Genomic DNA, 27,643 nt, shown 5'->3' with positions numbered 1-27,643 from the left:
ATATAGAGGTGCACACAGGTTAAACAACCAGCTTTAAAATTTAAAAAAAATCCACACTAATGTAGATTCCCATTTTAACTCAATAAACTTTTGCATCCTGCTGCCTTTTTTAGCACCACTGCAATACTTGTTATAGAAACTTTTCAATAGTTCAGTGGTTATAACTTTTGTGCCAGTGGCGGGCTTTAAAATTTTTAACAACCAGTTCTCTGCCCTAATGACTGGCTGGGTGGGCGTGGCTGGGTGGTCATGTGACTGGGTGGGGGTGGCCAACTCAAAAACCTCACAGCATCAGAAATTGTGCCAAGAGACTCAAGCCAGCCCTTCCCCCGTTGGGAAAACTCAGAGCAGCCCAAGTAACAACTGAGAATAGAAACACTTAAGTACAGCCATTATACACACCTGGAACTTCTCTTTTCCTCTTTCCTGGCAGAATTAACCCTCAGGATAGGAAAGACAAAGCCCCAGGAATAGGATTAACCCATTAAGGCAGGAAGACAGAATTCAGAACAATCACCTTAATTGTCCCAGCTGGAAACAAACAGGGAAATTTCTTCCAACAGGCAATTATATCACAATGTTTTCTACTATTCCAAAAGATTTCACACAAAAAACAATCAGATGTAACCAAATACTAATCCAAACATTCTCGTTACCATTTTATTCTGTAGAAAGTTAGCACCCACCCATCTCCTAGAAGAATGAAATATTCTAGGAAGTATTAAAAAGGCAGAATATTATACCTCCCTGGATGAGAAAAGGGGAAAACAGCCCCCACCTTTGTTAATAGCCCCAGAAAGACTGGGCCATCCTATTCCTATCTACAAAACAAAAGCCCTTCAGCTCCAGCCTCCAGGGTGATAGGATTCCAAATCAGGTTCCAAATCAGGTCAAACTTCAAAGCCAATAATCCAGAATAGGAATTGCTCAGCAACACCCTTTCACAACACAACTGTCACACATCATGATATGTCACCCAGCAAGATTCAACCAAGCCTGAGACACAGACAGCCTACAAGGTTAGCTGGCCTAGATCCCTCCCCCTGGGAGTCTGATGGCCATTAGGATACTTACTTGCCACAGGAACAGAAAGAGCAGCTCTTGCTGGGAGAGTGTCCTGCATAGCACAGCAAAATTTAGCAGCTGTGAGCCGCCGCTTTCCTCTAAGTCCCATCTGGAAAGCACTGAGGCAGAGAGAAGCAGCCAGATTGAATGCTGCTTCTCTCTGTCGCAGCACTTTCCAGATGGGACTTACAGGACCCAAAGCAGCGGCTCACGCCTGCTAAATTTTGCTGTGCTGCACAAGACGTTCTCCCAGCAAGAGCAGCGGAAGAGAGAAACAGCTGCTGACCCAGAGAGCACATGGAGCATCTCTGCAAGCGACTGAGGCTTGCCCAACACCAAGGGCTGGAAAAAGCAGCTGAAAGATCTGAGAGACACTGGAGGTTCAACCCAGCTGCTTCTCTCTGCTGCAGCGCTTTCTGGATGGGACTTCTTACAGGTAAGAACCTTACCCAAACCGCTTTGACCCCCTGTGCCCACGCCACCCTCCCCACTGCCCCCGCCCCATGGCCCTTTGGCCAAGGATGACAGGCCACACAGGCTGGATAAATTGCTTTGGCCCAGGGAGGTGTAGTTTGAAGCCAGAGGGGGGCATGCGGGCGGCATGCAGGTGGCATGCAGGTGGAGGCCCTGGGAAAGGCCAGAGCCAGGGACTGTCACATCCCCTGACCAGTGTTGGGCTGCTACCGGGTTCTCCCTGGTTCAGGAGAGCCGGTAGTGGAAATATTCATAGGAGAAAGAACCAGTTCGATATGAATGTAAGTTTGGCCTTCCCCCCCCCCGCCCTTGCGCTATACCTACCTTTCTTTCCTTTGTTTTTTGGTCAGCTGTAAGGCATGGCTGAGGTGATTGCCATGCCTCAGCTGTTTTATTTCCTAATGTGCTTGCGCGAAGTGCAAGTTCATTGCATGTGTGAGCGAAGCGAGCATGTGCACAGCGATTGCGTGCAAAGCATGTGCATGATGTGAACTGGTGGTAACTCAGGCAAGGCCAGAGCCAGGGACTGGCACTTCCCCCAACCCGAGGTGAAGGGTGAATGGGCATTTGGGCAGCTGCCAGAGCCAGGGACTAGCGTGTCCCTTGGGCCCCAACGCGAGATGAAGGGTGAGCGGGTAGCATGTGGGCAGAGGCCCTGGGGAAGGCCAGAGCCAGGGACCGGCATGTCCCCTGGGCCTGACCCAAGGCAAAGGATGAATGGGTGGTATGTAGGCAGAAGGATGGCAAGAGCCAGGCCCGAAAGGTGGCCGAGCCTCACCGTGTCCATCCCAAGGCTGATTTTCAGCTGAGTGCCTTACCTTCGCAGGCAGCCACAGTGAGCAGAGCGGATGATGCACGAAGATCAGATGGGCTGTGTGGTAGGTCGCGGCGAAGGCAGGCAAGTGGATAGGTTAACCAAAGAATTACAAGAAAAAGAAGAATCAGACTATTATAAAATATGGAATAATTGGTATAATTGGTTAAAAATTAGAAATATACAAAAAATATAGGGGATATATTACCGATTGATACATATATATGTAATAAAAATATTATTAGATTAAAGAGAGGTGAAGGAATATATTATAAGTAGAATTGTAGAACGTCACTCTGAAAAAATGCTTAAGAAGAAATTACACTCTTTTTGTGTATATGTTGTATAAATGTTTGTTGTGTATATGTTATGTATGTCTTTTCTAATATTTATATTCAATAAAAACTATTTAAAAAAAAAAAGAAAGCAGGCAAGTAGGCAAGGTGCAGAGATCAGGGGCCCCGCATGGTCTGGGTGAGCAAGCCAAAGAGTTGCTTGGCACGGGCATGACTCTAGCCACCAGCCAAGGCGGGCGAGGTGAAATAGGGTGGGCTGCGGCAGAGCAGGCCAGGGTGGGCGGGGGCAGCCAGTGGTGGGATTTGCTGGTTCATCGAACTGTGCAGAATCGTAACAACCAGTTCGCCTGAACCGGTCCGAACCAGTAGCAGCCCACCTCTGCTTTGTGCAATATGCAGAACATTCAAAATTCAATTGAAGCCATTTTTATTAATATATTTCTTCCTCCAAAATACCACTGTATTGTTTTTTCTTAAATCCACTGATGTGTTATTTCATCATTTTTTCTACTTGCTTGAGATAGAACAGTTTACCCCAATTTATACTCCAGTGACTAAAAATGATCATATTTTGCGTTAGTATTTTTTTTAAAAGGTAAAGTAGACAGTTCAGGAAATAATATTTCTTTAAAAATTTCTGCTGCATATTAAACCAGCTGATGCATGTCAAGCAACTGTGTGCTTAAAGCTATGAACCCCATCAATAACAACTGCAGCAGAGTTTAGAGGGCTACAAGGCAGCAACCATAGACCCAGCTGAGGGTGGTTGAAGGAAGGAAACTGGATAACAGTGCTTGAGTGAGTGCAAATCAAAATAAAAACCTGTTTTCAACACAATGCAGAAAAATATGGCAGATGCCGCTTTTGTGGTGGACTGTGAGAGGCTAGAGGACGGTGTGACCTTTACTGGCCTCAGGAGCATATCCATACTGCTCACTTGTTTCATCATGCATACAGGTAGTCCTCGATTTACGACCACAATTGAGCCCAGAATTTATGCTGATAAATGAGAAATTTGTTATGTGAGTTTTGTCCCATTTTACAACCTATTTCACTTAACAAGTGCAGTTGTTAAATTAGTAGCACAGTTGTTAAGTGCATCTGGCTTCCCCATTGACTTTGCTTGTCAGAAGGTCACAAAAGGTGATCACATGACCCCGTGACTTTGAAACCATCATAAATATGAACCAGTTGTCAAGCATCTGAATGTAAATTACAGGGCCATGGGGATGCTGCAATAAATGTGAAAAATGGTCATAAGTCACTTTTTCCAGTGCCATTGTAATGTCGAACAGTCACTAAATGAACTGCTTTAAGTCAAGGACTACCTGTATGCATGATGAAACAAGTGAGCAGTATGGATATACTCAAAAACACCATAATGCAAAAAATTAGAGATACTGTAAAAATATTCCTATCTAGAGGGATTCAGCTTTTTCCTTGCTTGCAATTTTTTTACAGTATATTATTGTGGATTTTCTTTCCTGCGCAGGCCTGAATGTCTCATCATATTAACTAACCAATCCAATTCTATTATCATTCTAAGTAATTCTTATCGTTAAACATGTAATTTATTTTTTCTGCATTTTACAAAATGTGAAATATGACTGTTCGTTGTATGCACAGAGAGAAGGTGAATGCTCCATTAAGTTCAACACAGCTCCTCCATAAGATGCAGTAATTATATGCATTTTACTGCTAATTTCCTACTTGCAGATGCTAACAAAAGAAATAAGCTTTTAATCCAAACATAATTAATATGAATTACCTTCAAACTATACCCAGGCTTTGCACCATTAAACTTAATTTTTGTTTTGCCTGATAATTGTGTTATCATTATCATTTATAAGAGGACTTGGGGACTTTAACACTATTCTTAGCCAAGAATTCTGGGAGTTGAAGTCCACCAGGCTTAAAAGTTGCCAAGGTTGGAGACCCCTGGCTTATGCAATTGAACTGTTTGCAGTCCAGTTTCTGAGATTGTAGAAGAAAGCATCATTTTGGCAAGGATTAAGCTTTTTTTAAACGATGGTTATGAACTGGGAAGAATTCATAGGTTTTGTCAGGCTAATGAACACTGAACCCAAGAGCAAAGATACTGAAGAAAGGTGACAGAACATCAAAGGACTGAAAGAAAGGAACTTGAATTAAGTAAGAATTGAGATAGAAGCAAGCAAGGAGCCAAAGTTCTTAAGTCAAAAAGGACTTTACGCTATTAAAGAGGTAAAAAGAAGTGATAAGACCCATGGAAGCTAAAGGAGATGATGGTGATAGTGATCCATCAAGTTAGTGTCTGGTCTTGATGACCACGTAGATAGATTTCTTCTGTAACAATCTGTTCCTAAGCTGATCTTTCAGGTCTTCCAATGTTGCACTCTAAGTCCATCCTCTTGCTGTTGGTTATTCTCTTCCCTGTCTTTTTACCTTTCCAAGATTTAGAGCTTTCTCCAGACTAATTGGTCTTCATTTAATGTGTCCAAATTAGGATAGTTTAAGTCCAGTCATCTGTGCTTCAAGAGAGAATTCTGAATTGATTAGTTCATTTATATAGTTGTTTATTCTCTTGGTTGTCCATGGTAAAAAAAAAAAAAGTATCTATAAAATCTGGACTTGAGAAACTAATAACTGCAACTGAAGAAAAGACGAGTCATAGAGCAAAGAGAACTGGGTTAACCTTCAGACAGAGGCAGTATATGGGCATGTAGGAAAAAGTTTATGAAGATTCAGCCCCTTCTGTTGGCTTCTGCTATGTACTAAACCACCTCTATGAATACCCTATAAAAGAATGTAAGGGAAAACTAAATATAATAGATTTTCTTTGCAGGGTACTAAGTTATCCCTCCCTTTCACATTTATTTAACAGATTTCAATCTCTTCCTTCTCCAGGATACTGTAAGGTTGTAAGGCTCTAAAATAAAGAATTGCACACCCTTCCCCTCTGCTTTTCCATATATGTATGTATGTATGTATGTATGTATGTATGTATGTATGTATGTATATAGAGATAGATAGAGATAAAGATAGAGGTAGAGATATTCAGCTCAATCTTCATTGAACTGTTTGTGTGTATATGGGTATGCACAAATGATTTATTTTATCTGATTTTTCAAATTTAAAATATTAATGTATTGCTTCTCATTATAAACAAGGCAGTTGTTATTTATTTTGTTTTTATTAAGCTGTTTGTACTTCTCCAAATCCTGTGGTTTCTCCCAGCATGTGGAGACCTCCTCTTGTTTTTTTCAGTATCCTGAAAAGCAAAAAGTTTAAGTTTGGGGGGGAATAATAAAATACTAGTAGATCAAGCATCTGTTAAGCCTAAAAAGTGCAAAAGAAAAAATGTGGAAAGAAGAGCAATTAAGATGATTAAAGGCCTGGAGACAAAAGCATATGAAGAACAACTGCAGGAATTGGGTATGGCCAGTCTAGAGAAAAGGAGGACTGGGGTGACATGGTAGAAGTATTCCAATATTTGAGGGGCTGCTGCAAAGAAGAGGGTGTCAACTTGTTTTCCAAAGCATCAGAAGACAAGAAACAATGGATGGAAACTAATCAAGAAGAGAAGCAATCTGGAATTAAGAAGAAACTTCCTACAAATGAGGACAATTAACCAGTGGAACAGCTTGCCTTCAGAAGTTTCAGGGGCTTCGTCACTGGAGGTTTTTAAGAAAAGACTGGACAGCCACCTATCTGAAATGATATAGGGTCTCCTATTTGAACAGGTGATTGGACTAGAAGACCTCCAAGATCCCTTCCAGCTCTATTCTGGTTGATTGATTGATCCCTGGCATGGCAGCTTCTGTGGACAGGCTTCTTTAAAATTATCTGTGTCCTCTGTTTCCTTCTGAACAGATGATTTACAAATCTGGAAAACAGGAACTAGAAAAAAGCAGGTCTGTGAACATGTCCCTGAGGAGGCTGAAACTCTGCAACTGTTTATTTCAATCTTATTTTTCAATGCATCTTTGTTTTTGTACACGACTCTCAGATAGTCTCTGATAATCGTGTACAATTCTCAGACCACCTGGAAAGGTCCCTGCTATTTCCTTGGCAATAGCCAAGTGGTTCTGGTTTTCCAGAAGTGGTTTGCCATTGCCTTCTTTGTTGAGCTGAGAGATCTTGACTGACTCAAGATCATCCAGCTGGCTTTGTGCCTAAAACAGGACTAGAACTCATGGTCTCCCAGGTTCTATCCTGATGCAGGAAACTGTGAGTTCTAGCCTCATCTTAGGCACAAAACCAGGTGAGTGACTTTGAGCCAATCATTTTCCCTCAGCCCTAGGAAGGAGACAATGGCAAACCACAGTTGAATGGATTTTTTAAAAAATAGTTTTATAGTAGTTATATCTCCCCATGTGATATTGAATCAGGAAGAGGCGAAATAGCCATCTGTCTGGGATGCTTTAATTTGGATTCCTCCATGGAGCAGAGCTTGCATTTGATGACCTAAATGGCCCCTTTCAAGATTCTGAGAATCTATATATAGGAAATATGATGGAGCCCCAAGGAGAAAAGCAGCAGATTGCCATTCCTTGTCATCAGGGCACCCAGTGATTAGAAAGCAGGTGCAACAGCTTTGGAATGGAACAGGGCAGAGCTAATTGTCTGATAATGCCCACAGGCAAATCATGAATATTCTGCAGCCATCCCCTTCTGAAAAGACAATCCAATTAGCTGCCCCATTTGAAACATAAGCTCACAGACAAGGGAGGCTGTTTCAGATTCTCCATTCCTTTCCCCATGAGTGTGTTGGGAAGCCTCAGCTTGGCACAGATTTTCCAGTGAGCAGGTGCTAAAAACTTCTATGACTCATTCAACCAAACTCACCATGGTGCTTGTTCTCTACATGTGTGTGTGTAGAAGGGCTCCATGTCGGAACAGAGATTGGTGAGAAAAGCTCAATGTTCTACCAATCAGAGTAGTGGCCTTATCAGCAGGGGGTGGATCAAAGAGAAGGAATGAGGGAATAGCAAACTGGGTGGGCAGCTGCTGCTCTGGCATTCAGAATGGGTGTGAGTTGGAAAGCTTCCCAAGTGGTTAATTCATTTGTCACAATATTCTGGATCCAGCCGGGCTCCATATGTTTCATGTGCAAACAAATACCAAACTCTTTGTGTCACATCTTGCTTCCCACAACTGGGAATACAACTGCATTCATTCCAGAGTAGACAAAAGAGGCTGAAATGCAGAGTGAGTAAATACAGAACTGCTGTTCTGCAGGAGAAAGGGGTTGAAGTGATGTTATTCATCTTAGGATCTCTTGTTCCTGGTTTTCCCCAACAGGTGATCTCCAGGGATTAGGAAACATTATGGAGGTGGCAGAGCATGAGGGGGGGGGACATGTCATCTTGCAAAATTCTCCACCAATATTGTGGGCAAAGAAATCAGATGGATGATGTTTCAGACTTTCTTCAGAAGTATCAGTCCTACTAGGTGGACCAGAGCAGGACATCAACTCAACAGGAAGACTAGAACTGCTTTTACTGAGATAAGCTACAATAACAAAATCTTGCAAGTCTGGTTCTTCTGTACATCCATCCTTTCTCTTCCAATACTGCAATGAATCAGGAAGGGATGTACCTGAGCTGCTTCTGAATATTATCTTGTTTCCCAGAGCTAGAAAGAAAGAAAGAAAGAAAGAAAGAAAGAGAGAGAGAGAGAGAGAGAGAGAGAGAGAGAGAGAGAGAGAGAGAGAGAGAGAGAGAGAGAAAGAAAGAAAGAAAGAAAGAAAGAAAGAAAGAAAGAAAGAAAGAAAGAAAGAAAGAAAGAAAGAAAGACATGTTTTAGCCCTCTTTGTCTAGCTCATCTTCCTCAGGGCCCCCTAGTGTTTACGAACAAGTCCTGAAACTATGAATCTTGTAGCACCATGGCAGTTATTCACCCTTATAACCACCCACAGAGGCTCTGCAACATTCGTCCTGCACTTTGCCGGCCAAAATGGAACTTCGGAAGTGTATGGGCCTGCCCCACCCCTCCGACACTCCATTTTGGCCTGCACAGGCCTCACCTAGCACTTTGCAAAGTACCAGGTAAGGCTTGAGCACATCAAAATGGAGCTGCAGAGGTACGTGCATAGTTGAGAGGCTGAAGAGGAGACAACTTGCTAGATCTTCGCATGGTAAGTGACCTGCCGTGGCAGGTTGGGGGGAAGCAATTGTGGGGAGCGTGAGGTATTTCAGTGGGTTGGGGAGGCCTTGGGTGGTTTTAGGCAGGTGGCCTGTTCCATCGCTAGACCCCACATGGCCTTCCCCACCCTGAAATACCTCATGTGCACTAATCTCGCATTAGATTAGCCAATGCATGGATGAAAGGAAGGAGTGATCCCGTCAAGATAGGAGATTCACTCCCACGAATCCTCAGGTTACGAATGGAATGGGCAGGCTCCATTACATTCGTAACTCGAGGACTACCTGTATATCCTTTTCTTGACTATAGAAGTAAACAGCCATTGACTTCTTCCAGGGATTTTTTCCAACAATTTCTCACAAGTAGTAATAACACTAGCAATAGCACTTAGTCTTATACGCAGCTTTATAGTGCTTTACAGTCCTCTCTACAGAGTCAGAGAATATGTTTACAGAGTCAGCTTATTGCCCCCAACAATCTGGGTTCTCATTTTACTGACCCTGGAAGGATGGAAGGATGGAAGGCTGAATCAACCTTGAGCCGGTCAAGATCGAACTGCATGCTTAATCACTGTGCCACCACAGCTGCTGTTTTAAATTGGACCTTCTAATAGGCTATTTTCCCATAAATGACCTATTAAACTTTTCCAGCATCATCTAGCTTTTGTCAAAATGAAGCAAAACCTGTCACTATGTCTGTTGTTTTGGAATAATACTATAAATTATTAGTAAAGAAATCTCTTTTGAGAAAGCCATAAAAAGCTTTTTTTCATGGAATCTTCCATTAGAATTAAATGGATCCATAAGAAGTCAGGAAGACTCAGTTGGATAAATATTTATACTCAATAGTAAAAGATACAATTTGCCTAGGAACTATCCTTATTCCTTAACAATAGAGTCCTTTTTCATCTTCCTTTTCTTTTTCTTTTCCATAATGTCTCTAATGTATCCCTCTGTTGATGTCCACTACAAAAAAATGCCAAAGGACAAGATGTGCATCAATTAGCATGAGTAATGAACACAAATTGATTTTAATGAACGCATGATAAAACAGATGGAATTTTAATGAATGAATCATGAAATGAATTGATATTTAAACACCCAAAAAAATAGATGGAGTAACCCGAGTTAAAAAAAGAAAGAAAAGAAATAACATTGCTACATACACACCCCTTCCATTTTCTTGTCCTAACAGAACAACATTTATGGAAGTGGGAAATTTCCTTTTTTTTAAATGAGCCCCGAAAGCCCAGTGATGAAACTGTGAGAAGGAGACAAAATAATGTTTCATAATTATTTATTGAAATTACCATTGCTGTCAAGCAAGTCTGAATTATTGCCTGACTCCATTAGCTGACTTTCTATATGTGTGTGAGACAGAGGGAATGAGAAAATGATGAATGAGGGAGAGACAGAGAGAAAATTAGAAAGGGAGAAGACAGAATGAGGGAAGGGGGGAGGGAGAGAGGAAGATCTCCTCTCACCTAATTTATTTCTGCAACTGGAAGCTCTCCTGTCAGAATCCAGGTGATGGTGTGCTCTGGAAAAAATGCTGTCCTATTGTCACATTTCTCAATAAACCTACAAGATGCAACTGAGCAGTGTAAGTTTTTAAAATCTCTTTAGCTTTTCAGGCTCCACCTCTTATCTAAATAATTTTACAAAGATGGTAACATCTAGCCTTGGATTCCCACTTCCATCACCATTTAAAGAGTATCCTGCTCTCTGACTTTTCCTGGAGCTGTATGACATGGATAATGGTCTGTAAAGGGTTAATTTCCCTAGAAATAGCAGCTGTCATTTTTAGAAATCCACTTGTTGTTTGTGTGTAGCATAAGAAGTGTTAGTAGGTTCAGGAACTAAACCTGAATGGCTTAGGACCAGGGTACTTATGAGACCGCCTTCTGCCACCAGTAGCCTCTCACCGACCAGTACGCTCCCATAGAGAGGGGCTCCTCAGGGTGCTGTCGGCCAAACAGTGTTGACTGGCGGCCCCCAGGGGGAGAGCCTTCTCTGTGGGGGCACCTGCCATCTGGAATGAGCTCCCCCCAGAGATACGGAGGATCCCAGATTTACGCACTTTCCGCCACGCCCTCAAAACATTTTTATTCCAGCAGGCTGGTCTGGCTTGACTCTCCCTTTTAATTTGCTTTTAAGTTTTATACAAATTGGGTGTTTTTAAATTTGTTTTTTGGGCCAAAATTATTTAATGTACTTTTAAATGGTTTTTAACTTTTGTATGATGTATTTTTATCTTGTGGCTGTTCACCGCCGTGAGTCCTTTGGTAGTAGGGCGGTATATAAATTAAATAAAATAAATATAAATAAATAAATAAATAAAGTGCATGAATGCAGTTCTTATCCCAAAAGTGCTTTTTTTTCAAGAGGCAACTGGACTTTCTTTGTTTTTCCTTTAAGATGTTTTGCTTCTCTTCCAAGAAACTTCTTCAGTTCTAACTGAATGGTGGAGAATGGAAGATTCCTACAAGGAATGTAAAACCTTCCATTCTCCAGCAGAAGCTTCTTGAATGAGAAGCGAAACTTCTTCAAGGAAAAACAAAGAAAGTCCAGTTGCCTCTTGAAAAAGCACCTTTTGGACACTCATGACATGGATGACTGAGAATCTCCACAGGCACAATGCAGTTCTTAGGTCCAAATGAAATTCTTATCCCATTTTACTCTCAATTAAGGAGAGATTTATAATTTTACATGTAATCTCATAAGTAAGTAAAGGGAGTCCAGTTTGAGAGATCAGAACAGAAAAAACGTTTGTTTTTTTCAAACTGAAGATTTGAATTTTGAAAAGACTGTCAAGAGGTATACACCAGTAAGTAGCTGGGGTCAGGACAAACTCCTAATTAACTTAATCTAATTTAAACTAAATTTAATTTAATTTAATACAGCTGACATGATTGCTCTTCGTTTATACTTCTGACATATTAAATGTTTATTCATGTATTCATTCATTCACCTCTTACTGTTTATGAATCCGGGTGGCATAAAAATAATAAAAAATAAAAGAGAATCAAAATCCCAAACCAAAATAAAGCAAAACAAATAAAAACCACAGAAAGCTAATATGAAAAAACTGAAAGCCAAAATACGAGCAACACAAAACTGAGAGTAGTGATAATATTCTATTGCCCATATCAAAATTGGTCTCATATGCAATTCTGGATAAAAGCATGGGAGAAGAGTCAGGTGTGTTGATGATCATTATGATGTTTTCTTTGCAACTCTATGATAGAGTCAGACCCATCTGAACATCCAGAACCCCTCCCTTAAATATTACCATCTGATGGGACCTTGAAGGCTCACCTTCTCTATGGCTGCCCCAGCCTTTTGAAATAGACTTTCATCTGAGATCCATGACCTTCCAGAAGGCCAAGAAAACCTGACACTTCCCCCAAGCATTGGGCTAGAATGAGGGTTGCCTAAGGAGGTTTTTTGCTTTATCACCTGGGGGCAAGTGTGTTCTGCTTTCATTCTTGTTGCTATCAATTGTTGTGAACACTAGGCAGTCATATAAGTTATTCAAATAAGTAAATAAACAAGTCAATAGGTAGATCAGAGTCTGGGATTAACCATTAATCAAAATAATCACATGCTTAAGGCACAAAGAGATACTGCAAAGTTTTTTCCTTCTAGTTATCATGTCTTTAATTATTTCATTGCTACACTCATCTTTGGTCAACTTTTAGGTCATTGTCCTTAATCTCCATGTTCAACTTTAATCTGCATTGTTAACAAGATTTTGCCCTTGGCATAGTGAATGATTAAAGTTCGAAAAATTGGTTTGAAGGTGTTGTCAGATATCCCTTTAGTTTTCATCCCACAGCATTGAAAAGCCACTTCCATGAAGGGGCATCGTTGTTTGGCTACGCTTAGAACAGGAAGGGCAGGAAGGTGCTTTAGCTTTTCTCAAAAGAAATTGAATGAAATAATCCCTTCTCCACAATTGCTCTGCCCTGAGTTGAAAGTGTGAAAAAAAAAAGATATGCAATTTGCTCTTTAGAGCTGGCTTCATTCAATTTGTTGAGCCATAATATTTTTTGTTGATTTGGGGTTAGCCTGTTGGGTGAAGTCCAGCACTGTGATTTATCAACCTGTGGTCTGAAGCTCAGTGAGTTGTATGGATTGTTTGCACATGAAACATATGGGGCCTGGATCTGAAATACTGTGAGAAATGTGTGGTTTAGTTAATAAACCATAGTTAAGAAAACTACAGTTTAGTACAATTGTGATAGACAGCCATGAACTTCCCTGACATTCTCACAATCTCCACTGTTAGACAGAATCCTGGAAAGCTCCTTTAGAGAATGAGATCCATTTGACTTCCTGTTCTCTTTTGATTTCCCTTCTGGATTCTTTGCTCTTCCTCCAGACAATGTGAGAGGGCTTAAAATTCAAAACACTGGTCCCCATGGCAGAGGCATTTCCCTGTCCCCAACTTGCCTGCTGATAATAATGAGCCCAGACACTTTTATTATCATTATTAATTAGCACTTTCAAGCAATGGAATTAAATCAATATGGTGGACTGAAACTAATTTTAACAAGCCATTGAGATCAATCATCAGGACTTTTATCTACATAAATGCCACTAAACTCAGCTCGTTAGTGTAACATTAGTTGGAAAAAAAGGGTGGGGGGGGGAGAAAAGGAAGACTGGCGGAGTTTTAATTAGGGAGACATAAACTGTGCCATGATTTTTCTTCTTTGATTTGCTTTTAATCTCATCTGCAAGTTCTGCCAGGAACTCTACTCGATTATTACTCTCTTCAAAGGCAGCAGGGGGAGAAAGGAGAACATGCAAGAGAAAGAAGACCCTCAGATGCACTTGAGGGCGTAACTGGTTCAGAAGACCTCTCCATTTATATTCCTAATGGCTTTCAATTGTCCAATGACTTTCATCTCAAGGTAGAGTAGTCAAGAAAGGTAAACCCAAGGTAAGAAGAATATGAGTGATCCAAAATTCTTTGCGTGGTGGAAGGTTGTAGCCTACAACCTGATGGCATTATATCTCAAGCCCCTCAAAACCAGGAAAGAACATGCAATGATTCTTCCAAGCAGATCTCTTTAATGTTCCTCACCTATAGACAGAATCTTGCCAAACTAAGGAAATCTACTCCCTACATTAATCCTATGGGAACAATTAGAGAAAGGATGTCTTCACCCTATTTCTCTCACACACAAACTATCTGAACTAAATTGCCTCTTAATCCTCTGGAATGCACGCCCTCCCTTCTGAGAATTTGGCCCAATAGATTCTGTTGCATCACCCTATAACAAATTTTGGAACTTCAAATTATGTATTGCTGCATATTTTGGATCAGTCACATTCTACATTTGTGTGTGTGTGTGTGTGTGTGTACCTTCCCTGGTTTCTGCTATAGTATTGTTCCCTATTGATATCCAAATGATACAGATATGAGCCATATGGATCAGTCCTATTTTTCAAGACTGCAGTTCTTAAGACAGTGAAAGATGTATTGCAGGCTAGAAACCTACTAAGAGTCCTCTCTACCCATTGTTCTGCATCCTGCAGTAGCTGCCAAGATTCCAAAACTGGATTTCAGTGACAAATAATTAACATTATTTTTCTATGTGTGGTATTTCAAGGAGATTGGGAGTAACATGCAATAGGTTTATAAACTGCAGGATCTAATCTGGGTTGGTCACCGGTCAGGACAAAACCTCTAGGCCCATGACTGACCCAGATTGGATCCTCCCACCCATTATTCTGCAACATGTATATATGCCTTCATTTGTGAGGTTTGTAAGCCCATGAAAAACTAAAAACATTGTTTTTCTCTAAAATAACCCATCCTATAATGTTCTTTAAAGACTTTAAACATTTCACACCTGCTGATTCTGGTAATCCCATCACATACTGTAATTGACCATTCGGAGTTAATGCAAAACAGTTTCAATAGGTAAGATTCCAGTGAAGAATCCTTCACTGTTGGGAATCAATATTATAAATAAACACTTGACCTTAGAAATATTTGCACAAACTTTCCACATCTGGGAATCTGTTCCTTTTCTTCCCATCTTCTCCAGGTTCCAAAAACATTACATCCATTATGGCCTTATCAGTTTATAGCCTTCTTTCTCCTGGCAATCTGCAGCTACCTCTTTCCCCACATTCTAAAGATGAAAGTTGATTTTCCATAGTGGTGCTGAAATGCAATAGAAAGAAGTGAAATATCCCCACTCAAAAAGTAGGAGGAAAAAAAGTATTTTTTTTTTGTCAGTGAGGTAGTAGTAATGATCAATCATACAGCCATTGCTTATGCTTCATGACCCAATGGACATGATTTGTCAGGACTGTCTGTCAGTAACTTTGGTAGTCTTCTGACAGCTTCTTTTTCAACTGCCTTCAATTTTGCCCAACATCAGAGATTTCTCTAGTGACTCTTGTCTTTATTTTGTATCCAAAATATTGAAATGTTACATTCATCATTAGTGCTTCTAGTCATACGAAGTATCAAATTGCCATAAGAAAGAGGCAGAATATCCATCACTTTATTTGTGGGAGAAGAAAACTTTCAATAAAAGTAAAAGCATTCTGACATTTAAAGGAGAATATTTGTACCTCAGAGTTGAAATAAGGGGTCCTTGGTGCTCACTGAGTTTGGTTGTTTTCTTGCAGAAGTTTCATTACTCAGATTAGGTAACATCATCAGTGCTGATCTCTTCCTCCCACTCACTCAGCTCAGGCCCCAAAGACAGCTGCCTCTCCACCTGGGGGAGGACAGAAGGCCCCTGCTCTGCATCTGCTTCTGATCCTGCTTCCTCATGAGAGCCTTCCAAAGGCTTGGAAACTGACCCAGGCTCCCCCTCAACTTCCTCCTCATCTGACTCGGGCCACGACAGATGTAGCTAAACATGACTATGTTCATGCAGTATAATCATAAAGATCTAGGCGCATTTGGAAAATATGCTAAACTTGGGTTGAGCAGTAATACAAATCAGTTTAAGATTCTATGTGTTGTGCAAACCTAGGAAATGGTTAATGCTAACCAGATTAAGCAAGATGCATGAACATGCCCTTGTGTATGTACTGTCATTCAACATATATATTCCAACACAGCCATGTTTGTTTACATTTATAGATTTATTGTGGCATAATCTTCATGAGTAAACTCTGTTTTTGAACCAATGTATAAATGGTCATAAAAAACAATAAATAGGGAAGCCTAACTGCCACAAAATAAGAGAAGTAAGAAAATGTCTACATAAAGCTCAATTGATTATTGCGGTAAACCAAACAGCATAAGTCAGCAATAATGTGCAATCCACCTAAGCTTTTGCCACAGAGGAGAAACCTAATCCTGAATAAAGTAGCACAGATTGCACTATTTGTGTACTAGTGCAGTAGTTGCAGTGCATTGTCAAAATCCCAAATCAAGCAGAGCTGTATTTGCTCATAAATTTAGCAATGTTGGGACTTCCAGAGAAGCAATGGCAAACTGCAGATAGCTGAGATGACAACTGCAACCAAAGAAGAGCCAGAAAGTAGAATGGCTCTTTATAATGTCAGAGATTATACAAGTGCTTCATATAGTTGCATCTTGCAAGGAGACTGCAAGACGTCAGCTCCAGTGTGTTTAGAGCTCTGGATGATGAGGGGGAAACCATGTTTTTACACAAACCACAATCAACGATGTCCAAAGGGATATTAGGTTCACATACTTCCTTTTCTAATCACTTTTGGAAATAGTTTGTTTACTACTTATCAGATATTATGAACCTTTGGATCAACAGGTTTTACAGCATCTGAAAAGTTTTCTTCAGTCCTTAACAAAAGATGTTGTACATACAAGTTTAAGAATTTTAAAACTTTTTTTAATAAACAGCATTTATTTTTGAAAGTTACAAATGGACTAAGCATCAAGATAAATTTGGAGATTTTGGAATTAATTATAAGAATCCTTCCTGTGGGAAAATTCTTTTGTTTAGGATTCTCTTTTTAAAAAAAACAAGAGAGGATGAGACTATTAATGATGGACACTAGAGGGTACAAGAAAGAACTAAATTAAAGGAGAATAATACTTAGAGCTGGCTTACTAATAGGAATAGAGCGAAACGGACATACTGAATGATATTTTTGCACAATGAACCAGTTGTTAATTTTAGGAATGACTGCCATTTTGATAGATTTATTGGACAAAACATTTCCTGAACAAGACAGAAGAAGAGGAACAAGTTTTACCAGACAAAACTGAGACTGATCTGAAAATGGATTTAAAACTGGCAGATTACAAGAATGATATGGAAAAAGATACTACATCGGATATACAAATGAAACCAGTTGATGTTTTAATAATTAAAAGGATATACAAATAACAAACCAAAAGAGAGATCAAAACAACTTTCCTATGTTGGATTTACAAAAGACATTTATTAAAACATTGAAGAATTTTGTGAGAAAGGATAAGGGAAAAATGGGGGGGGGAGTTCTAGATTATTATTTAAAACAACTAAACATCAAGATTGTTAAAAGTAAAAGGAAGAAATATAAAGTTGGTTTATTTCATCAAGATTAAAATAGATATATTGTTATCTCTTAACGGGCTTTTGCTGATCAGAACTGAATGATGGATTTGTTTCTAGGTAAGACATGGGACAGGGAAAAATTGTTCATTTTTTTGTATTTTAAGAGAAAGTGATACTTGTGATGAAGGGGAAAGTCATTTCTTTATATTTTTCTTTTCATTTTCTTTTCTTTACCAACTTTCTATTTTTTTCTGAACTTTTTATTCCTTTATAGTATATAACTATTTATTAATTTGTATTTGTTAACATTTTTAAATTGTGATTTCTAATAAAATTACTATAAAAACTTTAGCAATGCCACACAAGACTCTTATCTGGAAGATTTTGTGAAAGCTGATGACATCGCCTTGTCCTTTCACTAATACTGCTATTTTAAAACTGTTCATTTATTATTTTGCAGAGACTGACTTACTTGACTATGCAGATCCAGAAATGTTGACAAGTGACTGCATATGTCACATTGAAGAATAAGCAACCACAGAACTCTGAAAGAAGGAGAAGCAAATATTTTAAGCAAAGGAAGAGTAATGCGGTGAGATCCACCACACTGATATATGACTAATAAGCATCTTTCTGCACTTTGTGCTCTGGAGGTGAACTGAGAAAGAAAGGACAAATGCAATGAGAAGGATAGCAAACTTCTAACCTGAAACTCCTGTTCTATCAGGAACTGCAAAAACCTGATAGGAAAAATGAATCTCAACAAAGTTCTTTTAAACTCGACTGTAATCAAAGGCTATAAAAGTGTCAGATGTTAAGATTAGCAGTTGATGAATGACCCTGCCATAGACCAAGACTCCTTCTCCCCTTTCAAGGCCTCAGTTAGTTTAATATATGAGCAGCCTTGAAATACAATTCCTTTAGGATTCTCTTGATTGTGGTTGTCTAAGGTGGGAACATCCCCACCTCCCACTTTGGGTGCGGTCAAAAAGGTTAAATCTCTGGATCAAATGTCGCACATAAACCACAGACTCCTAACCTTTGCAGTTTCCTGAGGGTCAGAATCAAGAGTGAGACCTGCTGAGAGAATAATAGTTCCTAAAAAAACCTTTACTATTCAGGAACTCCCATCTATGACACCATGGCTACATCAGAGCATTTGGCAGAACACCTGGATTAGCTCTCCTAGGGCAAATGGAGCAGCCAAAAAAGCCAGTGCAAGGCTTGGTTGCAAAAATAGAGGGATAGAGTCAAGATCACATGAAGTATTAGTTCTGCTTTAGAAAACTTTAATAAGACCACATCTGGAATACTGCATCCAGTTTTGGTTACCACATTATAAAAAGATGTTAAGACTTTGGGGGGGAAAGTGCAGAGAAGAGCACCTAATATGATTAAGGGCCTTGAGACTAAAACATATGAAGAACAGTTGCAGGAATTGGGTATGGCTAGTATGGCTAATCTAGAGAAAAGAAGGACTAGGGGTGACATGATAGAAGTGTTCCAATATCTAAAGAGCTGCCACAAGGAAGAGGGGATCAACCTATTCTCCAGGCAAGTCAAGAAACAATGGATAGAAATTATCAACAGGAGAAACTTCCTAACAATGAGAACAATAAACCAGGGGAATGGCTTGCCTTCAGAATTTGTGGGTGCTCCATCACTGCAGGCTTTTAAGAAGAGACTGGAGATTTTAAGAGATTTGTCTGGAAAGGTCTCCTGCTTGAGCAGGGCATTGGACTAGAAGACCCCCAAGGTCCCTTCCAACTCCGTAATTCTGTAATGTTCAGTGAGACTACAGATTTCCTTTATAGAAAAGAAAAACAAATTTTTAGTTCTACACTTGAACATTTCTGGTTCCTTCTACTGTGTTCTGTTGCTTGTGGTTCACCATGTTATCTTAGTCTACATAGAAGGGCTATTTAAAGATTAGTTGATTTGACCAGAAGACCCTTTGATCAAATGTTCCATTCGAATCAACTTTCCAAATAGCATCAAATGCATCTCTATCCATTTGATGATGAAAAATATGTACATATGCCTTTTAAAAACAGATTTGGAAAATTCCATTAATTTTCCAAATGGATTTTGGGATCAAAGCCAATTTGTACATCCCAGTTAAACAAGTTTGGGAGCTGCCTCCATAGTGCCATATTTTCTTTGAATCTTAGCTTCATGTAGACAGTAGAAATATAAATAAAACCTTGAAAAATTCATTTTGCCCCCTTGGTAGTTACTTGTCAGAGATTATCACTTACCATCTGGAGAGAGCATCAAAAGAATTGATGTAAAATGAACTTGCCCAAAGGATTAGAAATCTGTCACTGTAGTGGCATGATTGGGTTGTAAGCTGTGACTCCTTTTGTCAAACATGCTCTGCAAGAATTATTCTAAAAATGAATGATGGGTGAAATTTGGAGTGACTTGGCACATTATTTAGAAAGGCGTTCAAAATACAATTAAATTGAAATGGAAGGGTACCAGAAATAGGAGGGAAATGTTTGGAGCAGGACTGAATTTGGTATTTTGGCTGTTAGGGTTGTTGTTAGAGATCACTGTGTAATTTTATCCTAAGAAAAATCAAATAGATGTTGCCACAATAGACCAATTGGTTCAAAGCCAAACCAAAAGAGAACACTGTTTTGCCTCTGCAGTGGAAATATACATTTGTGAAAGATTTGATCCTATGAGGATCACCATCAGAGATGATCTTGGACAACTATTAGAGTCCATGCCAATCACCAGTTTTCTTTTCCACTTCCTTGTTGTTATTGATTATCAACTGTTTGTTTTTGAGCAAGCAAGGAAGCAAACAAGCAAACAAAGAAGCAATGAGTTGAATAAAAAAGAACTCTCATCCAACATAAAATTCAGATTGGGCTCAGGGGAAGAATAATGTAGATAGGCAGCAGCCATGATGAAAGGTGGTTGTACCCAGGGGCAGGGGCTCAGAGGACAGCATCCCATCAAAGGTTATCCCTGACATCTAAAACAGACTTTGGCAACTACTATGCATTTCTTGATATTGTGGGAGCTGCAAGTCAAGAGATAGGCAACTGGCAACCCTGTAGATGTTTTGGAGTTCAATTCCCATCAGTCAGCGGAATCAGCAGCAAGGGACTTTGTTAGCTGTAATCCATGCTGCCCCCGCCCAGCTAGGTCCTCCAATATTATTATTCAGTGGTTTCCAAATATGAGCTAATGCTTCTATACCAAAGGCCTATGAAGAGAGTGGGATGGGAAGAGTGAACAATACTGAAAACATCAGAATGGCATTGGGATTTTAAATCACTGAGCTTGCCTGTCAGCCAATTTCTCTGCAGAAAGCTCTTAGCAGTTAATTTCTGGGTAATTTATTATCCTTCAGCTCAGCCCCACAGTGCCATTAACAGTACAGTGACATGACTGAGTGAAATATTGTCTAATTTATTATCTTATTACTCCTCTGGAACAGGATCAATTAATTACCCATTAAAGTATTTCAGTTGCAAAGATTTATTAGGGAGCTCGGCATTTTAACAGATGATTAGTTATATATGTTTGTTTGCCTGAGAAGCACAACCAGAGGGGGAAAAGAAAGGGGGGGAGACACGGACTGCGTTAGGAGGGAGCTAATGGATCTTTTCTGGACTCTCTGAAAATGGAGCAGTCAGTGACAAGAATTATCGACTCATTCGCTTGTGGCTTGGAGATAACCATATGTACAGGAGAGGGGGGTGGAAGTGGTGGTGGGAGAAGAGAGAGCAAATGAAGGGGGGGAAACTCTCATGCAATACTTTTTTTTCTGCTCCTCCATTCAATAAATTTGCTTCAGAATATATTGGATTGAGGTTTGATGGCTATTTCGTGTTTTGCAGAGTGCTGACACCGGTATGATTCAGTAATTATTGTTTCTTTTAAGTTATTGCTGTAATTTTGCTTTCTAAGATCCCAATCAATTCCTGCCTCTCAAGGGCACGCTTGAAAAGCCATATTTGAAAACGGCCCTCTGATAGATTGCGCCGTTAGACAGTGGCGGAGACAAATAGCCTAATCTGGCAGAAATTAGCTTGGCTTCCACAGATAGTTTTATACAGCGATGTAAATTATATTGTCAGGGCCAGTCACTTTCCTGCTTAGAGTGCAGCTAACAAGAAGCCATGGAGATATTACGCTCATCCTTGGAGCGAGCTGTGGCAAAGACATTTATAAAAGGGAGAAGGCAAAGATCTAACTACTGAAGAAGAGCTATAGGGAAGACAATATCCATTGTTGGCTAGGCTGTTCCTGAGCCTAGTCCTAGATGGGGAAGAGGACAAAACCAGATCATGGACAGGGTGGATCTGTTGTATAAACAAGGCACAAATATGAAAACAATGCAGATCACTCTACCTTAGGTGCAAAGCAAAGTGCCAAGGCTATCTCCTCATCTGTAGAAGTCCATGGCACCATTGTTTCCTCCTTCAATGAAATATGAAGTAGGGTGCTCCTCCTTTTCCTATATAGCAATGATGGCTAACCTTTTCCGGATTGAGTGCCCAAAGCGTGTGCCCCACCCCCCTGTGCATGTGCACACACCCCGCACACCCCCTGCCCCCTCACACATGTGCACGGCCTCCCCATGCACCCCCTGCACATGTGCATGCGGGCCTCCACATGCGCCTTCCCCCCACACATCTGCAGCAGAGACCCGAAGACCAGCTGGCTGGTGGGAGGCACACGCGTGCTGCGTGCCACCTTTGGCATGCATGCCATAGGTTCTCCATCACAGCTATATAGGCTATATAGGTACCAGTGAGTTTCTTAGAAATAGATGCAAAGGAAGGAGAAAGAAGGATAACAATGCTTATAATTTTGGCTCAGGGTTCAAAACAGCTGCTTCATGAATGGAAGGTCCCAAATTTTACAAATAAAGGCAAATATACGTGTTCCAGGATAACACTGCAGGATCTAATCTGGATCGGTCACCAGGACCAGAGGTTTAGTCTTCTGAGCTTTTGTGCTGGAGCCCATCCTCAGGGAATTTCTTTCTAACAGAACATGTGCTTTGGGCTATTCTATGCATGGTATTTATATGATGCCTGGTTGTGTGTGGTTTTTTAGTTGTTGATTGGGGTGCTGATGGCCAGCTTTGCAGCACAAGGAAACAACAGCCAATGACTTAATAGCCAGCCATCAACACATACAAGTTCCTTGAGGATGGGCTCTAGCATGAGTCCAAAAACTCAGAAGACTATACCGCTGGTCCCGGTGACTGACCCACATTGGATCCTACCCCAAATTTCAACCATGTTTGATCCGCTGAGCTCCTGATCCATTATCCTTTTGGGAAATATTGGGTCTATGTGGAAATATTGAGACCATTCCTGGGAAGAATTGGCTAGTTTTAATACTCGATTTACAAAAGGGCAATGTAGTAAGATTTTTCCCTGCCACCTACTCTATCCATTATCTTCCATCAGTTGCTTTTTTGCCATTTTAACTTACTTTAATCCTATTCTGGACATCTATATGTAATGTGTGAGCAGTTAGGCACACTTTGAAGCAAGGAATAACAGCTCTTTTTATTTCTTTCAGGCTACTTCTTAGGCTTATATAGTACTGCGAGGAATTTTGGGAAACAGAGATGATGCTTGAAGAATGAAAGCGCTCATACTGAAGATTAGACAAAATTGTGCACCAAATTTGATGCAATTACAATGCATTTGGATCCCAGTGCTTATAGTTTGTAATAAATCTGCTCACTATTGTCCATTTAATTCTTCCCACCCAGAACCCAAGGCAGGCTGTCCATCATTTGGTAAAAATGATGTACACACACATACAGACAAGCACACACACAAGCATGTTCTAACTAATTTGTCACAGATTTTCCCTCATTGCTAAATATGTGCTCATTTGAGAAAATTTGGTTCCACAATATAATTCAGCACAAGGGAGAGTGATTGAACAAGGAAAGCATACAAAAGCTTTTTGAACAAATAAGTAAATGTTTTGACAAAGGTGTGGCCCTCCAGAAAATAGGTATCTTCATAACTTTTGTCTCAATGATGGTTAAATACAGACTTATTGCCATTCTTTCAAGTTAAGAAGCTTAACAGGATCAGTGATAGTTTCTGCACTTTGATACCTGATAGTGTTTGAAACAGAGCAGGGACATTACATTACAGGAACATTACACAGAGCAGGGACCAAAAGAGACTTGTGCTAGATGGATCACTGAAGTGATTAAGCCTAACTTGTTACAAGGGAGAACCAGCTCCAATAAACATTCTTAATGTTGAAAAGGTTAACTCCAAGTCATTACCAATTGTACCCATCCTCAATTTACAGCCTACAATTGGGACCAGAATTTCTGTTGCTAAGCAAGGTGTTGTTAAGTGAATCACACCCAATTTTACACCTTTTTTTGCTACAGTTATTAAGTGAATCACTGCAGTAGTCAAATGAATCATATGGTTATTAAGTGAATCCGATTTCCCCCATTGACTTTGTTTGTCCCAAGCTGGCTGGGAAGATAGCAGTAGCAATTACATGACTATAACTGTCATAAGCACATGCCAGTTGCCAAGTTAATTTTGATCATGTGACCATTGGGATGCTTGCAACTGTTCTAAGTGCAAGGACCGATTATAAGCATTTTTTTCAGTGCCATTGTGACTTCAAAATTCACTAAACAAATGGTTGTCAGTCAAGGACAACCTGTAGACCTTAAAGAGGAAGCAAAAGGAGAAGGAAGTGTAAAGGAAGACATACATTCCTTAAAACATATCAATATAAATTAAACTCTCCACGCATACATCCATTTCCCAAAAGAGTGAAAATGATTTGAAAAGATTTTTAAAATGCCATGTCAGGTGCAAAGGATCAGAACCATATGTTAAGTTGCGGTTCAGAATATTTATTGCTCAAGCCTATATGCAAAAATCTTCAAATAAAGTTCAATATTAAATTGGCACCAGTTAAGGATCAACAGAACTCAAGAGGGGTTAGCCTTGGACCATTTGCAGCAACGTAATGGCTCTAAGCTGATGACATGCTTAACACCGATCCCCAGCTCTTCTCCTACATGTCATGCCTCAGGGTGATTTTCAGGGTGATTCCTCAGAAGAGGGGGATCTTCTGGTTTAGAAGGTCAACACCTCTGATGGGAAATATGAACTGGGTTCCTCAGGGTCTGTGTCTGTGCATCAGACATCTTCTAGAAGGCAAAACAAATATGCCAAAATGCTACTGCTGTTTTTTATGACAAAGCTCGGGGCAATCACAAGAATTGAACCATTGTTCTGAAATCCATACTGATGTGTATTCATTAATGCATTATCAACCGAGGCTTGTCTTGGCATGGGGAATTCTACCGCCATTCCTCTGGTGTTGCTGTAAAATCTTCTATAACACCCTAGGCGTTCTTGAGTATTGATTCTCTCCTTCTCCTACTTCCCATGCACATACTATATATTGTATGTGTTTGAATTAGCAGTTTGCTAATATTTTTGCTGGAATGTTTTTCGATTCAGGTTAGTGAGAAAAAATGCTTTTGCTTTTTTATTATTACTGCTATTATTAAACATAGAAAGTTTCAGCAGAAATTATTCTATGTGTGATATTTACAAGCTGGCAATTGATCTCCTGTTTTTCATTTTACAATGTTCTCTCCAGTTATTTTTGGGCTTCCTGGCTTTCCATACTTCAGTTAAATCCCAGGGAAAGGAAAGTGTAACCAGGTTTAAGAAGAGAGGACAATCAGAGAAACCACAGATTGATACAGAGGGGGGTAACAAAAAAAAACAACAACAGCACCTTCTTTTACATAATTATAAAGAAATCTGACCCTTTCAAGGAAATAAAAAGGTGTCTCCAAGGGAAAGAAAGATTGGAAAAAATGGAGAACAAATTTCATTAGAAAATTCTGGATTTTATAAAAAAAATTGCACATCATCAAGGAGTTATGAAGGTCTAGTTGGTCCCCTATCAAATAAATCAATCACTAAATTTCTATATCCAAATGAACATGTATACTTCATGCTTTGTAAATGGGTATGAGATTGTTTCTGCTAATAAAGTTTAATAAATTATTATGGTTAGATAGTCAGCTGGATGTTTAGACTGGATCTGGCATTTTTATCATTTTTATCTACCTATCTCGTCTATTCCAAGAATTTGGGAGAGACATTGGTTGTTTAGTAATACTAAAGACATTATTGCAGGATATAAATTGCTCCAAATAAAACTATCTTTTACAATTGACCAGGGTGATTTTGAAAATACCAATGGTATTCAAATGGTGTTCCAGATGTTTTAGTCTTGCACCCAAGGTGGCTATGACTATTGGTACCATCTTTACTTTATTTTGCTGCAGTTATTCTTTTTGTATTTGCAGATCGTATATTTTGTGATTTTCTTCAGCTCTTTTTCTTCTATTCTGCTGTCTCTAGGAGTTGCAGCATCTCCTATCCAGACTTTTTTGTCATCCTTATCAACAATTGTTGTTGATATTCTGGGGTGTTGCATGACAGATGCTTGTCTATTTGAATTCTAAAGTCCCAGAGCACTTTAACTTCTTCATGTTCTATTTCTTTGTCTATTTTGGAGTTCCCACCCATACTTGCTTGTAGGCAAAAGGTATTTCTTGCAAATATTCTAATAAACCGTTTTGCTCCTTCATATTGTATTGTTTATAGTGTGTCTCTGTGATCTTCTTGTAGGAGCATAATAATCATCCCAATGTGCTGCTGCTGCTGCTGTTGTTATTCCCACTCTCATTCCTGACTAGCCTGCCAATCAACCCTTTGTACCTTCTATCAGCTACCCGTTTGGCAAGTGATGTAAAATGGAGTTGGCATTTCAAGGACTTTGAAGGGCAAATATTTGCGCAGGGATGGAATCTGCTAAAGCTTGAAATGGTGGTGTAATATTCTGATCTCCTGTGAGCAGTAGGATAGAAATAAGGCAAAATATGGGTTTCTTCTAAAATGTTTGCTACATAGTTCAGAAATATGAAAAGATAACATCTATTGCTTCACACCAACTATCCTAATTGAAATTATATGCAGTGAATGTGACAGTTTTGTTGTGTTATGCTTGGTGTAATGAACATGACAGCTTTGTTGCAGTGTGTGTGAAAGCACACACTTATTTATGTAAAATCACAACTTATTTATAAGCAGAAATATGCACATTTCAGCTGCAGCTTCCCACAGCACAAAGAACAACCTAAATAACTAAAATAAGTTGTTAGTTATCCATTCAATCCATTCAGGTGTACTTGCAATTGGTGGTAATACTGTACATGAGTACACCACCAGATTGAAGCCCAATTACATAAAACAATATTTTTAGCAATTTATTAAAATGATCTTTCTCTGTAATCCTGGCAACCAGCAATGCAAATAATGGCCTAGACAGCTAAATAGTCTGGTCTTTTTTAAAGAATTAGCAATTTGGACCTTAGGCTACAAAGAAAGGATGTTCCTTATATGATCATAAATATTCCTTTGCCTCTTCTACATGATGTCATTTTTCCATCATTTTGGAATGAATACATACAGGAGGAATAAATGCCTTCCAATGAGAAAAATTATTCTCAGAGAATGTCCCGTTTTGTATTTTAAATCACAGCATTATCATAACTACAGGATTCAAATGAAATTTGCTCCTGCTGCCCTGATCCTAAATGCATTTACTTGGGAATAAGCATCTTCATGAAAATTATTATTATTGGTATGAATAAATTGAGTCTCTATTGCAACGTAGAAACCTATTTGGCTCTCATTATACAATAAGTTTAAAAAGGATGCTTCAAAATCTACAGGAAGGTTCAAGTAATGAATTCAGCATCTGCTCCCATTACTTACTCTTTGGGACCATCAAGACCCAAATATGACCTTGGGAAAGCTTCAGCAAACCTCACTGTTCTCCAAACCGGGTTCTGCATTTTCCTTTTGTATACATTTTATGAGCTGCCTATGTATTTTGGATGCATAGCAGCTAAAAGGGAGGGAAACATGCAGGGAAAGAAAGGAGAGGAAGAAGGAGATGCATCTTTAATATCTGCAGGCTGTCTTCAGTCTCAGCCTTCCTAAATAGAAGAGGTTAAATATATTACCGCCATTATACTCTACAAGGAACACATTCCATAAAAACCAAGGTGCTGTAAATTATACAAATATGATGCTAACAAGGCAGGAAATGCACTGCTAATGAGGTCAGTGATGGAACTCCTGCAGTTCTGCAAATCATGTGCCAACCCTAACACAGGAGGTGTAAAGCTAGCCTGGGTCAGCATTTTTTTAGTGGCTTTCATAGCCTGCTGTTCGGAGGATAGTTATACACAGGTAGTATGAATATATATATATATATATAAATATATATATATATTCCCCCTTATCT

General features: G+C 39.6%; 1 long non-coding RNA gene across 1 annotated transcript; it reads left to right on the top strand.

Moving 5' to 3' along the window:
- Positions 1 to 1,151: 1,151 nt before the first annotated feature.
- LOC117677023 (uncharacterized) lies at positions 1,152 to 25,918 on the top strand. Its single transcript, XR_015729331.1, has 4 exons — positions 1,152 to 1,501; positions 2,366 to 2,437; positions 17,736 to 17,867; positions 22,832 to 25,918. It is a non-coding gene; the product is annotated as an uncharacterized LOC117677023 (long non-coding RNA).
- The last annotated feature ends 1,725 nt before the right edge of the window (positions 25,919 to 27,643 follow it).

This window comes from Pantherophis guttatus, chromosome 9 (assembly GCF_059756535.1).
Source record: "Pantherophis guttatus breed Tessera chromosome 9, ASM5975653v1, whole genome shotgun sequence".
Taxonomy (NCBI): Eukaryota; Metazoa; Chordata; class Lepidosauria; order Squamata; family Colubridae; genus Pantherophis; species Pantherophis guttatus.
Note: the sequence above shows the minus strand (reverse complement) of the source record. Positions and strands in the feature narration are given on the sequence as shown.